The sequence below is a fragment of the Rattus norvegicus genome, chromosome 9 (assembly GCF_021556685.1).
Source record: "Rattus norvegicus strain SHRSP/BbbUtx chromosome 9, alternate assembly SHRSP_T2T, whole genome shotgun sequence".
Lineage (NCBI taxonomy): Eukaryota > Metazoa > Chordata > Mammalia > Rodentia > Muridae > Rattus > Rattus norvegicus.
In genome coordinates this window covers 111,680,731-111,693,799 of record NC_141542.1, presented here as the reverse complement: position 1 = coordinate 111,693,799, position 13,069 = coordinate 111,680,731, and positions in this window count along the sequence as shown.

The window sequence follows — 13,069 nt, the reverse complement described above, 5'->3', positions numbered from 1 at the left end:
TCCTCTTTTTTCCTCTTTCTTCTCTTTTCTCCTTTTGTTTCCTCTCCTCCTCCCTTCTCTTCTCTCATTGTTTATATTTTAGGAGATGCAGTCTCAGGTCTCTCAAGCTGGCTTCTATTATATATAGTATAAGTACCATTTGATTTTATTTGATTTTATTTACTTCTTTTTATATTATAATTATAACATTTGTATCTACCCTTTCTTACTCCAAAGCTTCTACCTTTCTGTTCTTTGTTCCTCTTAGAGTCATGGCATTTTACTCTCTCTCTCTCTCTCTCTCTCTCTCTTTCTCTCTCTCTCTCTCTCTCTCTCTCTCTCTCTCATACACACACACACACACACACACACACACACATATATACACCATGCTAAATCTATATAATGTTAATTGAATATATGTTTTCAAACCTGACCATTTGATATGGGAGAACCACTTGATGTCCTATCCCCTAAAAAAACTCTTTCACCATATTTCAGCATTCCTTGGTTTCCTACAGTTCTTTATCTATGGTTGAGTCTTCTTGGTCTTTCCCCTATCAACCTTAATAAAAACTGCTGTTGGTTGTTCTTGTTAATCTCCTATTTAGACAGTCATGTTGGTGAGATTTTCTGGGGGTAGCCTCTTGACATTACTGAGAGACAAAATCTCACAGCGATGGACCTTATCCTCTCGGTTTTACAATCTCTTCCCTCCTTCATTTTACAATGTTCCCTGAGCCTAACCTGTGCGAATCGTCCGTTTTGCAGATGTATGCACTGGGATTGGGTTGACAGTTGAGTAATTTCATTCATTGTGGTTTTCTGTAATGGTCTCTCTGTCTTTTGAAAAATGAAGTTTTCTTGATGAGGGTTTAGGGCTATGTTTATTTGTTGATATAAGAACAAATATTTGCAATGTAGTTAGGTATTATGGTAGCTTAGTAAACTAGTTGTTGGCTGTTGGCTCCAAGATACAGTGCCTCACAAGCCATGAATACTTGGCTAGGTTTTCTGTATCAGACAAGAACGATCCCCTTCTTCATGAGATCATAGTCTATTAAGAGAGTTGTTATCACCAAGGGTGGGGATGCGACTTCTTCACCCTTTGGATTATTGAACATGCTTGTTGTTGTGGGTGTTTGAATTAAGCTGGATAACTTTTTCTGCTTTCTTTCCTTAGAACCTTGCATGGGTTCTTCTGTTACCATGAAAATCATTTCAGGCTATGGCTCAGGGACATCTAGACCCTGGATTTAAAGTACATGGTGTCTTCACATATATAGATTTACCTTCCATTCTAGAGGAGGAGGAGGGCAGGCAATCAATGTATAGCAGTGCCCTGTGCTATTTGGGAGTATCTTAGACAGCCTTGATCAACAACTATCAAGAGTGTTTCTCATGCCTGACGCTGGGGTTGTTGTGAGATGGTCTTTGGCTCTTACAGGAGCATTGTCAGTCCAGTAGAGAAATTTTATTTGAACATTATACACATGTTTACTCACAAACATATGTAATTTTAGGTTATTTTAAAGATAGTTAATTATATGATCTTATGAATTTCCTAAAAATTGTTTCTCTTTTTTTCTTATTTAACCACTTTTTCATATATATATATATGTATATGTATATATATGTATATATATATATATGTATATATATATATATATATATATAGTTTCATATTCCTCACAAACCCTAAAGGTTTTGTTGTCACTTCACTGGGTTTATTCGTCTTTGCCATTCTAACACACATAAGATGAAATATTAAATTTCAGACTTTAAGGTCATAGACCTCTTTTTAATAGGACATTTGTAAATATATGAGTGGATTACAGGACAGTCAAATTAGGGAAAGTTCCAATTTGTGGTTTGGGCAATGTGGTTGTTTTTGAACATGTGATTCTTGTCAGAGGGGCCAATGATCAAACATGACACCAGGCAGAATTTATGACAAATCCTCTGGAGCAGAATGGGAGTCCACTGTTTTTAAAGCAATAACAATGGAATCCCCATTAATTTACTGTGTATAGATTGCACACTGCACTCCTGACATGCAATCAAATCTTGATGGAGATGGAACACGTTAGAAATAGAGACAGATCTCATTCACAGCATTGCAGCCATGGATAAACTTTCCCAGAACCACACCATTATGAGCTTCATGGGTTTAGTGGAAAATCAATCAATGTAAAATGTTCTGAATGAGATTGAGTGAAAGCAGAATGACAGCAGAGAAACAAAATGCCTCTGTCTCCACCCCAAAGCAGAGTTAACCTCCACTGCTCCTTAGCTTTGGCCTGTAAAATATATTAGAGCCATGTGAAAGAACTGAACACCTATTTCGAGGAGACAAGGTGACTCTACACATAGCTTACACTGTTTCTTCAGTTGTAGCATCTGAGGTTTTCTTTTTCTTTTACTTTTTTTAAAAACTCAAACTGGAATGCTTTCCAGTAGATTTGATTGGTGAATTTATCAGTTTAATTCATATGGAATAAAATAACTCTGTGTAACTGTAGGGTATGCACAAAGTTTTAATTTTCGAAGGCTTTCAATAGCTGACTAGAAGTCCTGATAGAAAAATACTGGAATGAAAGACTGATAAAAAGATTAGAAATAGAAGTTTCTGGATTAAGGTTTGGGTTTGGATATAAAGTAGACAGAAATTTTTACTCTATATTAACATTCTCTGAAGCAACTGAGATATAGGCTATCTATAAGCCCAGCTACCATGTGACCATGTAGTTACGTGTACCTACACCTTTATGAAGTGACCAAAAATGAGTACAAGCCTTGCCTATAGTTAAGCTTTTTAGGTGAATATGTGTGGTATTGAAGGGCAAATGGGATCTAAAATATGTACAGAAAAAGAAGTCAATCAACTCTTGTCTGCTTTGGTCACAGAGCAGTGTTTTTCCTTCGTACTATGATGTCTTGAAAAAATCTTGAGTGACACAGATGAGCATTCTAGTTTCATCAGATTCTAAAACCTAATAAAAAGAAAATCATGTGGTTTGTTAAAAAATAGTCTAAGCATGTTGATTAAATAAAGTAGAATCAGAGAGATCTGCATGACATGGTTTCTCTTAGTTACAAACAAGGTTTTTAAAGTGAAAATAGTGAGTAAAATATTTGAAATGAAGCACTGAAGTCAGTTTGATGCCACTAGGGCTACCAAGTAAGACCTGTTGACCGAAGAATTTCGTTTTTACCATTGCAATAACAGATAAGAAGACTTGCTGTTCTCAGGATTAATTGAGAAACTAATGGAGTAACATTCTTTCTTTATGTCTTTGTATTAATATTCATAATTAACAAGTATCTAAAAATAATCTAAAAAATAAAATACCTGAGAACAATAGGGAAATAGTTTTATCTTTAGGCACTGCAAAATTTGTAATATATATACTATATATATTTGGTATACATACATATATATTCTTTCAATAGCTATAATTTTCAAGATTGTTTTGTACAATGCTAGCTCATTCCCTAAATATTTTCCCTGTCCTTGGTAGCAATTAAAAATAATAATGGAAAATATATCAATATATTTTCCTCAGCATCTATTTTGTATTGTAGTTTAATTATTTCCTGTTCCTTGCTGAGTCAGCACAACCCTCTCTCATCTCTCAGGACTGCTCGGAGCATGTGAGCAGAGATGACTGCAGTTACAGGTTAAGGATGTGACTGGAATAGAGACTGAACTTTCTGAAGGATGTGTTTTGCAAAAAAAAAAGATATATATTCATTGGGTGATGTGCAAGGGCTGGAACAGGAGGCTCAAGTTGAGACAGAAAGAGAAGGGGAAGTGGGTTGTGGGAAAGAATACATGCATAGACATATATAATCAAGGGACATTCAAGGGGTGTCATGGGAAACTAATACAGTAAAAATATCCCAATGTAAGTCCAATGGCCAGATACTAGGAGAGAGAGAGAGTTCCAACTGGCTATCTCTTGCTATCAAATGAAGCTCCAGGGATTATGTTACATCTAATTAAGTTTTTGGCTAAAGGGAACAGATGTGAATCACCAAGCAACTCACAATTTGCTCTCTACAAATTGACAGCAAGGTACTAATGCTAAAGACAAAACACAGTCAGCATAGAGAAGCAGAACTAGTACCCGTATAACGCCATCGGCCCCATGTCTAAGCATCTTAGAACATGAAGGTCCTCCTCACACTACCAAGAGACAAGCATGAACACCAAACATGCCTCAGACGTTTGACCTACAATGATGTCCTGCCTGCAAGCTATCTAAGCATGGTGACAACAAAGCTTGTAGGAGTAACCAGACAATGATGTAATGCCATCTCCAGGAGATGGAGGCTGTACCCAGAGGATTAGAAATTCCAGAGTTCTAGGGTAAAACCAAATAATGCTGGTCTAAAACACAGAAAAAGTAATGTACTCAAAATGACTCCTACTGATATTTTTATAATTAAATGTATTATAATTTATATATATTCAGCTGTCATAAGATAAACTTCCTCCTGTTCAGCAGAAGTGAACAAGTATAGAAACCAATAGCCCAGACATTACACAGAGAATGAGAGACCTTGGAAAACTCAGCAGTGAATGGGATGTTCCCATTAAATCCCTACCCTAGATCTCAGGGAACTCCCATGGAAGTGGAGGCAGAAGCTGTAAGATCCAGATGGGATGGGATCCAAGAAAACAGCACAGGGAAAGCTCATATGAACTAAGAGACTGAAACAGCATGCACAGATGTTGGGAGGATATGGAGAAAGAGGAACACACCTCCATCCCTGGTGGGGTTGCAAACTGGTACAACCACTTTGGAAATCGATCTGATGGTTCCTCAAAAAAATAAAAATAAAAAATAAAACAACAAAAGCAAAAGAAATAATTCTACCTGCAGACTCAGCTATACTGCTACTGGGTATATACCCAAAAGATGCTCCAACATACAATAAGGTGACATGCTCCACTATGTTCATAGGAGCCTTCTTTTAAATAGCAAAAAGCTGGAAATAACCCTATGTCCCTCAACAGAAGGATGGATAAAGAAAATGTGATATATTTACACAATGGAATACTACTCACCTATTAAAAATGTCTACTTCATGAATTTTGCAGACAAGTAGTTGGAACCAGTAAATATCATTCTGGGTGAGTTGGCCCAAACTCAGAAGGATATGCATAGTACGTATTCACTGATAAGTGGATATTAGTCTAAAAGCTCAGAACTCTCATGACACAACTCACAGACCATAAGAAGGAAGACCAAAGTATGGATGCTTAAGTTCAACTTAGAAGGGAGGAGAAAATAATCACGGGAGGCAGAGGGAGGGAGGGACCTGGGTAGAGGTAGGGAGGGGGGTAAAGAGGGGTAGGATCATGTATGGGAAGGGACAGGAGGGACCTAGAGGGCCAGGAGAGAAATATGTAGGGGTGGGGACACAGTGGGTACCACTAGAAAGTTCCAGATGCAAAGGATGCGAAAGGTTCCCAGGACTCAATGGGAAGAACATTAGCCAAAATACCCAACAGCAGGGAGATAGAACCTTAAAAGATCACCCACAGTAAATAGGCATTTCCCCAGTAGAGGGATGGGGCCACTAACCCATCTCAAAACCTTTAACCCAGAATTGTTGTCTAAAGGAAATGCAGGGATGAAAAATGGAACAAAGACAGAAGGAAAGGCCATCCAGAGACTGCTCTTAGGATCCATCCCATCTGCAGACACCAAAGCCACACAGTGTTGCTGATGCTAAGTGCTTGCAAACAGGAGCTTGGTATAGCTGTCCTCTGCGAGCACCAGACTAAGACAGATGCAGGTACTCACAGTCAACCATCAGACTAAGCCTGTGGACCCCAGTGGAAGATTTAGGGGAAGCATTGAAGGAGTTGAAGGGGATTGCAACCCCATAGGCATAACAAATATCAACCAACCAGACATCTCACAGCTTCCAGGGACTAAATCACCAACCAAAGAGTATACATGGGTGGGTCGATAGCTCCCACTACACAGATAAGAGAGGATGACCTTATCCGTCATCATTGAGTAGGGAGGCACTTGGTCTTGTGGAGGCTTGTCCCAGGGAAGAGGGATACTGGAGGAGTGAGGCAGGAGCTGAGTGGGTAGGTTGGGGAACACCCTATTAGAGGTAAAGAGGAAGGTGTGGGAGATGGAGAGGGGGACTTGGAGAGGGAGGGCGGGGAAGCAGGACAACATTTGGAATTTAAATGAATAAAATAATTATAATTAAAAATGATTTCTGAGGCAAGCAAATTCACATATGCAGACTTACCTTCCTGTGTGTGGCAGACTCTTCTAAACTCTTTTCTTGTAATAATCTTGAATAATGAAATACATTGTTGGCAAGTATATTTCTCACACTGTGCACTATACACACAGATATTTAAAATATATGTAGGTTTGTCCCTTTGATGCACTTGGCATATCCCTCCTCCTATCCTTGTTCTTTTCTTCCTGGCAAACACAAAATTAACATTTTTATCTAAATCCAATGACTGTTTTGTAGATCATATGCATAAATGAAATTGTGTGCAGTGTCTGAATTCTGTGGCTATTTTGCTTTTTTAACAGAACTTTCTCAATACTTATCCATGTGCATTATAATTTGTAAAGTCTTTAATCTCAATGTCTATTCATCCATTAATGCAATCCTTATCCAGTGGAGATGGCATCAAAAATAAAGACGATCATTACAGAAAATGTGTGGTGGTTCCTTCGTATGTTTAAAAAGGATGATCCTGAGAAGCGGCAGTTCTTAGATTATGTAATCAAGGAATTAAATTGGTAGGACAAGCAAATGTCTGCAATCTCAAGCTTATTTTAGAAATATGCATGATACTGAAATTGTGCAGTGAATTTCAAATATTCAATTTTATTCTTTAGTATTTGCCATGAGAACATACGATCTGTGTAGTTTTCTCGATTATAATCTTGATAGGTGGATAAAACATTTTTCTAGGGGACTATGACATACATATAAATATTTTCTTAGACTATTTTCAGTTCTTTGATGTTCATTTGTATGTGGCAGGTTTTGTGGCTTAAGGGTACAAGATATTTAAAGAAATACGACTTTATGGAATGAAATTAACATTTGAGAAAATAGATTAAGAAATGGGTTGTCCTAATCATGAAATTGAAGCTCTAAAGATACCAAGTGCAAGAATATGAATTCTCAGAGAAAACTCTTACTAGTAAAGATTGTTTTGAACCTTTAAAAGTTATATTGCCTAAATGAATGTATTTAAAAATGCCCATATTTTGATGTATGTGTGCTTGTGTGTGTATGTGTATGTGTATTTAACAATATAATTAAAGAAAAGAGAAAAATACCACCAGCTTTAAAAATGCACAACCGTGATAGTTTGTCATTATAGTCACTATTAACATAACGACTTTAATATAAATAACCTTGTAGAAGGAATTTCTCCTTTAAAATAAGAGACACCATATAAATGTATAAACAAAAATCGAAAAGTTAAATAGAAGTAAAGACCTCCTAGTGGTGGCTCATGCCTACAAGCCCACCACTTCAAAGGCTGAACTAAGAGAGTTGCTACAGGAGGCTAGCCTGGATTGCGTGACGCATAACGATCAAGCTTCAGCTACAAAGTACGAGCCTCTTTTCTGAAGATGAATCAGTGCACACACTTACCTGATACTGGGATGCCTAAGATACAAATAATTTTTTAAAGAATTAAGCTAAAGTGATTCGTTTTTTTCTGCCACAGTCTCTTTCCCACCACGATTCAGATGTTTTTAGTTATTCTCTTCTCCACATTTCCTCGCCTCATTATAACTTTGCCATCTCTATTATTAGATCAACTGTCCTTTGTGTCATTTGATAGCATAGACAGTTAAATCTCAATTTTTCTCTGTCGCTAAAAATATAAGTTACTGTAAATCTATTTAGATTTAGATTCTTGCAAATTCAACAAATTTGGGGATATTTTCCTCTCACCATTTATGCCTTTAGGAAGGAAATATCTGTGATTCAGATTTATTCTTAAAAGTTATATTTTGAAATGTGAAACTCAAATTTTAAAATATAAACTCGAAAGCGTAAATGACTTAAAATTAAAGTAATTAGACATTCTTTCTTCTGCAAAGTATACTCTATCCTTTTATAGTGATTTTGAAACAAAGGTGTGTGTGAATTAAAGCTTTCTTACAAGAAAACATACTAAATCATTTTGTTATATCAGTAATAAAGCGATTCTCATTTAAATGCCACAGTTCCCACGGAGCTATGCAATGAGTTGAGTTTCTAATGCATGATACAGCCTTGAGTCACAGAATTTTCAAAGGCTTGTAAGGCGTAATGCCATCCCAAGTCTGACATAATGTATCAACTTGAACAGTTTAAGTCAATTATTTGAAAAAGTAATAAGTTACAACTCTATTCGACAACTCAGAAAAAATATCGGGATTTAATACAAGAGATACCTAACTGTAGTATGCTGCAAATATGAAGGCTAATTAGCAGCCTAAGAATGGTGTGCTTGTAACAAAAACTGTCTAATCTGACCTAAATTCATTCAAAATGGATAAGCTTATTGCCTTAAACTATAGGTATACATGTGCATGATATGGGATATGTGTCATGGATTCTTCTATTTGAAATATATTTTGGTGTGTGTGTGTGTGTGTGTGTGTGTGAGAGAGAGAGAGAGAGAGAGAGAGAGAGAGAGAGACAGCAAGAGACAGAGAGAGAGACAGAGAGAGACAGAGATAGAGAGACACAGAGAGAGACAGAGAGAGACAGAGAGACAGAGAGAGACAGAGATAGCTAGAGACAGAGACAGAGACAGGGAGGGAGGGAGGAAGGGAGGGGGGAGGGAAAGGGAAAGAGGTGAGGAAGCGGGAGGAAGAAGTAACAAAGTGATGGTGGAGTCCACATCCCATCCAGCATCCAGCTTGTTTCACTGGGCTATAGTTCCAAACGGAGGATCGTGAATGTCAGTCAGCGTACCACATGAGGTAGTGAAGCACATTGGTAAGAAATTTAAATTGTCTAGGGCTGAAACTGAGTTGACATTACAATCACGTTATACACACAACCTGATTATGGAGTAAGGCAGAGCAAAATATGTAAAAAGGTAATTGTGAATAAAATAAATTAATGAAAATGATTTGACTCTGTCCCTTTATTTTTCTCAATCATAAAGAGATAGTATGAACGTTTTTAAATTTTAATATTCTGTGAGTCTGTGTGTATGCATATGTGTAATAAAATTTATACATAGAAAAAAATGAATGAACTATTATTTCTCTCACTGTCAAACACACACACACACACACACACACACACACACACACACACACACACAATATTTTCCTCATGTACATTTCAAATGTTAGCCCCCTCCTGGTTTCCCCTCTGGAAACCCCGTATCCCACCTCGTACCCTCTGCCTCCATGGCGATGCTGCTCCACCCACTCACCCACCCACACTCTCCCACGTTCCCGCTCTGACATTTCCTGGGATCTAGAGCATCGAGCCTTCACAGGACCAAGGGCCTATCTCCCATTGATGCCCAACAAGCCCATCCTCTGCTACATATGCTGCTATATTGCACTTTGTAACATAAACCACAATAAAGAAAGCTTTTTGAACATCTATCCTTGAGAATAGCTCTCTGTAAAAATAAATAAATAAATAAATAAATAAATAAATAAATAAATAATAAAATGAAATGAAATAAAGAAAGACTAATTTTTAACGAGTATTAAAATGTCTTATTCATGCCAAATCCTATAAAAGAATAGGAAACAGAACATTTTGTTATTTTTGGCCATTGATATAAATACAGTTGTTCTTTTGAATAATACACCCTTCCCTATTAAAAACATAATTAGACATGTCATTTTCAATATTTAAAATGATAATGCTATAAGAAAAGGAAAAAAGTCCATTACACATCTAACCCAGCAGGATAACTGGAGTGTTAGAAATTTGGGGTCAGCCTAGAGTGCATAATGCATGCTTTCTCATGAAAGAGAGAAAAAGAGTGAAAGGAAGAAACATGATGAATTATACTGATTCCTAGTTATTTTTGCCTTAGTTAAAATATATTCTAATATAACAATTTAAAAGGATATAACTAATTTTTTATTCATTTTCTCTTAAAAAAAAGAATAAAAGGAAGCCTTCTGGCTTCATAAAATTGTTCTCACTTGGTGTTTCTAGGATATGTAGTAAGATTGAAACTATTTTAAAACAGTTTAAAAATAAAATTTTTATGACTTATTTTAATGTGGTATCATGTAATGATAATGCTGAAACTGTGTAATGTCTTTAAATTACATATGTATTAATAAACTGTACCATATTCAATACGTTATCATTAGCCTATTTTCCTGTCAGCTAATACTTTATTTATATATGCAACTAATCAAAATATTTTTAGTCAGTCTAATGGGTATTTTATTTAATGGGTATCAAATAAATTTCTGGATTGCTTTTTTTTTCTTTTAAACTTGTAGATGCTGTGTTAAGAAAACAACCTTTTCGCTTAATTTTTGAGTGTTGGGTTAAATGTATTTATTGTAAGGATTTACAGAATATTCAGAAAACACTATGGAGAAATTTTAAGGGGGAACTAGTACAGGTCCAGTGGTTTCCCTGTTATTCACTATCCTTATCTTGTTAATGAATCAGAATTTCACATAATTCTGTTTCTCACTTTCTTGCTGTTTCTATATATTTTTATGGAATTCTTTAGCATTGCTTATTTTCATAGGTACTATTGATTAAATCCCAGGAATATGCAATATGATACCACCTTCTTTTATGTCATCGTTCTTTGACCGTTTCCATTTACTTTCAACCTTTCTCTCTATTCTCACCCGATTTCGGTTATGTCTTGGACGCTGCTACCACTGCACTTCCTTGAACATGTTTTACTATATACTATACTTACTTTTTTATTGGATGGTTTTGTATTTATATTTCAAATGTTATCTCCTTTCCCACCTCTTCCATCCCCCTTCCTTGATCCCTCCCCCTGCTTCTATGAAGATGCTCCCACTCCCACCCACCCACTTCTACCTCAACAACCTGGCACTCCCCTACACTAGGGTTTCAAGCCTTCACAGGACCAAGGGCTTCTCCTCCTGTTGATACCAGACAATGCTATCCTCTGTTACATATGAGATCGAAGCCATGGATTGCTCCATGTGTACTCATTGGTTGGTCGTTTAGTCTCTGGGAGCTCTGGTGGGTCTGGTTTGTTGATGTTGCTGTCTTTCCTATGGGGTTGCAAACCCCTTCAGCTCCTATAGTCCTTATTAGAGCAGTGTCAGGGATGGTTTTCTATCTCATGAAGTGGGCACTAAATTCAATCAGGTAGTAATTAGTTAATCTTACAACCTTTGTGCCACTAAAGTACCTGCATAACACATGAGAGACACTTAATTTTAAATTATTAATTTTTTATCTGATATTCAAAAATTTTTATTTCTACCCCCTGTATTGGTATGATGAATTATTCATCAATGATGCTCACATTAAGTGTATATGACTTCTTTGCTGGTTTGTTTTGCCCCAGGGTATTCTTTATTAAACTGGTTAACTAGTCACTAATTATAAATATTCACTGAAAGATAGTCATAGAAATCCATGAATAGTAAAACATCACAATATTTTTAGTCTTCTGAGTTCTTAGGACACGGGTTACAACAAAAGTGGAAAGATTGATATGCAAGCAAAAAGGAAACAATAAGTACACCATGAAAGAAGAAAGGTGGATCGCATGCTGAAATGTCCTTTGGTTCAAACATGTGAACAAAATTTATGAAATTATAATTCAGAAAATGCTGTCCAGTTTATAACACATTTTAAACAATATTTACACTTTTTTGTATTTTTTAGACTTAGTATAAAGGAAAAAAGGTAGAATCTTTTAAGGATATCAGATAGATTGTGGGTAAATGTCAATCATTCAGGCAACTTACTTAGAGTGTCTTGCTGTCAGAATACTTATAGAGTGTGGAGTTGCATTACAGAGAAATGCAATTACCATTCTCTGATTGGTCATATTCCTGGCAGCACTGCAGAAGGGAAAGATGAATGTTATTACTGAAATAAAGCATCTAATAAAGCATTCTTGGGATATTTTCCTTCAAACCAACAAATGATTTACAGATATTTTCTGTTCGAGTCTTTCACTAAAGGGCCATTAATCTCTGCTACAATTATTGAAAGCCAAGGATGTATTTCTTGTAAAAACAACAGTGTTTTGCATTTTAGCTCAGGGGTACAGGCTGTGATGTGTTGATTTTCTTTCACCTAATTAAGTTTTTCCATTTACTTTCCCAAGTTACTTTCACCAGCATTGTTTCACAAAACATTCTAGTAGAGGAATGATGAACACACTAGAATTAGAATGGTCTACTGTCCAGCAGATCTGGAACACACTGGCTTAGGCCAGAGCATATATATCTGAGTCAGAATAAAACGATCCCTGATATTTTTACTTGAAAATTAGTGCATAGCTCAGTAGGTTTTTGAACAAATGGTATGTTCTGTATGGGATTGTATTCCCTCAGGAAACTAATTATAAACTGAAGAGAAGGAAACTCTAAATTACTTCACATTGCATTGTAAGTTCTGTTAAAAATCAAGTATTCATAAAGATAAGGAATGCACACACTCATGAATCTTGCTATTTAATTGATAACAGAGATTTTAACTATAATTGCTTTATGGTCAAATTAGGAAGACAATCTCTTGCATCCTAATTTATTTTCAAACTAAAAAAAATAATGCTAATTGTAAGTAATCAGATCAGTCAGGTTAACAATTTATATTTTTAAAGCTTTAGTTCAGTATAATTCTCTCATACATGTTATTCTACTGGAATCACATTTGAAAATGTATCAGTGTTACAATTTCTTGTGTTGCCTTTCCTACATTCTAATGGGTTTTCTTTTTCTAATTTCTACCAAAATATAGATCAATAATTTTATAGTAACAGGATTATGAAATACTTGATCGATACAGTAGTATGCTTCTGATCTCAGTGAGAGCTTGTTTCTTCTCCAAGGTCTTTTCAGATTTGCCACCTAGTTAACTATCT